The 3531-nt window shown below is 26.2% G+C and overlaps 1 pseudogene; it reads right to left on the bottom strand.

Moving 5' to 3' along the window:
* Positions 1-473: 473 nt before the first annotated feature.
* LOC125878351 (cytochrome P450 87A3-like) overlaps positions 474-3531 on the bottom strand; it is a 41583-nt pseudogene continuing 38525 nt past the window's right edge.

The raw sequence follows: 3531 nt of genomic DNA, 5'->3' as shown, positions 1-3531 counted from the left end.
TAATTTTTGAAATGCCATACTCAAAGTGGATAATTTTTATTGATTTTGATATTTTTTTATTTATTATCATTTATAGCCATACATAGCAATACTATGATAAATCTGCAGTATGTTTTAATAGTGAATTATGTTTGCATATATATATGTATTATAATTGTTTTAAAATATATTATGCTTGTTTGGTAAGAAATCGACACATTATATTAAAATGTGTGATAAATGTTATCCATTAATGAAACTTGTATTATATGTGTTTTATAAATCGTTCTCTGTAATATGTATTAAAACTGCATTATAAATATATTAAAAGTGATCAAGTGAAAAAAAAAATATTATTGCTATAAATAGTAAATATTTTTTTTAATATGTTTCCGCAAGTTAACAACACTACATTGTATTGTCATAGTTGTTCAATATTAGATAGGTCCTCGTAATATCACAAGACACAAAAACAGACGATGGAAGAGAAAGGTAAAATATAAAGTGCAATCATATTATTAGAAAGAATCTACGATTACATAACAATATCATAAGATAAAGTGAAAATTATGAACTTAGGCACAATGATAATTTAAAAATATGATAGCAAAAGATTATGCACTCTAGGTGGATCTACAATATAATTAAATGTATTAGTTCACGAATTTCCTAACTTTATTCAAAAGAAATACATTAGATAATATCTAGGAATATTTGATTGTGAATTCAATTATTATTACATATTAATTTAAAATCATTGTAGAAATTCTTAATCTTCAAATTCTCGATTTGCTTCGATATGAACCTTAATATTCTTTTTGAGAAATTTTAATGTGGTAACCATTTGGAAATTGTAAACCTGGAGTTCGAACTATATCTCCTCCTTTAATTGTTTCCCACCTGTCAAATATTTAAGAAACATCATGAATTATTTTTACAGGTATAGTATATGATTAAAATACAAATTATTTACAGTATTATTATTGTGATATCATGAGTGAAATACTTACGTATATACTAGTTAGTTTTGAAAAAATATCTAACTTTCAGAATTTTTTTTAATTATAGATTTTAAATTTCATTAAGTTGAAATTCAAACATTCTTATATGAAGTTTAGATAAAAATAATTGAACTTCAGGTAGAAATGATTGAACTTCAGTTATATATGTCAGAAATTCAGTGTTCATGCAAAAATGTCTAGCTTTCAACCATATAAAACTATAGACATCGTATATTTGAAGTCAGATTTTTTTCGATATTAACTTCACATTCCATCTTAAGTTAGAGTTTGCCGATATTAATTTAGAATACCGCATATCTAATTTTAAACCAAATAAATATACAAAAATTTATAAACTTACTTGTACTTGGTCACAAAGCAATGGAGAAAGACAGCCATTTGCACCTTAGTGAAGTCTGTACCAACACAAAATCTCATGCCACCTCCAAAAGCCATAAAATTTCTTGATGCTCCATTTATCTCTATTCCCTATTAGTAATTTCAACATTTCATTATAAGATAATAAAATAATTAATCGATAAAAACATATTTGAAGTTTCATTTTTTACGAGTTTTCTATCTTAAGTATCAACTGTTTTGTGTTTCCTATTTGAACTATCACCAATTGTAATTTTGAAGTCAAGTTAGAAAGAGTATTTAAAAATTGAAATTATGTTTGGACATATATTTCTGCTGAAATGATGTGATGATTTTTTTTTTAACTTAAAAAACTCCTTTTCAAATTTAGATTGAAAACTCAAAATAATGTATAACTAAATATTTTTTTTTTGAAAAGATACTTGATAAAAAAAATAAAAAAAGTAATATTCAAACGTGATTATAATATAATTTTTCGACGAAGAACTTACCTCCCATCTCCATGGATTGAATTGAAGTGGATCTTCATATTTGGCAGGATTTAAGTGCACAGCTGGAGGGCTTACCATAACTGCCCAACCAGCTGGAATGGTATATTCTGCATCATAAATAATTATTATATTATTTAATTTTCTATTTTTGCTGATAGTAAATGATCTTTTATATATAATTAGTGTGATTTAACATGTTGTAAATAATTATTTGCTTTAGGTTTTATGTTATTAATTCTAATCAATCATGTGTCATTTCATTATTGAAAATCCTTGTGAACTTAAATAATAAAAGTGATTTTTGTGAGGAAAAAAAGAGAGGAAATGTGACTATGTCAGCTTATTTCAGGCTAAGGAACTTTTGAATGAGTAAATAATTTGCCTATTTATTAAATTAATCTATTTTAATTGGACTAAATTTATAGTTCAACCCGTCCATTTGACACTCTATATAAAAGTGGTAAATGAATTGTAATTACATACCTTTGAAGTTTATGTCTTTAAGTGCTTTTCTGAAAATTACAGGAGCAATATTTGCCAATCTAACTGTTTCATTGATAAACTGCATTTTACAATGAAATTAATTAATTTTTGATAATTGAAAATTAATTTATGATAATTCTTAGACTTGGAAGTGACAATATTATGCCTTAGATTAAATACCTGAAATGTGAACTTCATTGATTTATACTCTTGCCATGTAAGTCCATAAGATGCATTTTCCCTTCTTCTAATTATTGCCTCATGTTCCTCCTGAAAAACATTTGAGGATTGTTTGATTATGGGGTTAATACCTCAGATGGTCACTCAACTATTCACTTTTGCCTCAGAAAGTCACTCAACTTTTAATTTTCACTAAAAAGTCACCATGTGAGTGACTTTCTGAGGAAAGACCGGATAGTTGAGTGACCATCTGAGGTATTAACCCTTTGATTATGGTATTGGGACAATTCATTTTAATGTATATAATAGAGATAACGGTTAAAACACATTCATTTTTTTTTTTATAAATTTCGTATCTGAACTATTAGATGTATGTATTTTCCATCTAAATTATCACCAATTACTATTTATTGAAACACACTTTGAAGATGACTAAACCAAGTGTTTAAATATATCGCCAAATGTTGCATGACAACTTATTTTACCCATATATAATTTTTTGTCTACATGACATCTGACTTATTAATTTTGAGACGTATTTTGATAAATATTGTTAATAGTTCAGATACGAAACTTGCAAAAAAAGTGATACTTCAGTTGTAACTTATGAGGAAAGCTGTATCATTTACATTATGCATGATAGAATGTGCAATATTAATATGTGTATTAGCAATATTATGGGGATTAGCTATTTAAAGACATAAAGAAAAATTAATCTCTCTCTCTATATATAACTCAAAAAAATAAATAGTAAATTTGGTCCGCAACATATTCGTGTACAAATTTGGATTCAAAACGCAGTTACTAACACTTGATGTCATTGTTATAAAATTAAAAATTGAGAAAATTCAAATTCCGAATCAGGCTCCTTCCAATAAATAATACCAAATGACCCTTTTTTTGGAAGTAAATGTATATGTTGTTCAATTGATGAAGAAGATGAGTTTCACTTACTGTTAATTCTTTCAAAGCCTTTGGATGTTCATGAAGAAATTTAATAGCCAAAGTTATAGCCAAAG

Source organism: Solanum stenotomum, chromosome 10, assembly GCF_019186545.1.
Source record: "Solanum stenotomum isolate F172 chromosome 10, ASM1918654v1, whole genome shotgun sequence".
Taxonomy (NCBI): Eukaryota; Viridiplantae; Streptophyta; class Magnoliopsida; order Solanales; family Solanaceae; genus Solanum; species Solanum stenotomum.
Note: the sequence above shows the minus strand (reverse complement) of the source record. Positions and strands in the feature narration are given on the sequence as shown.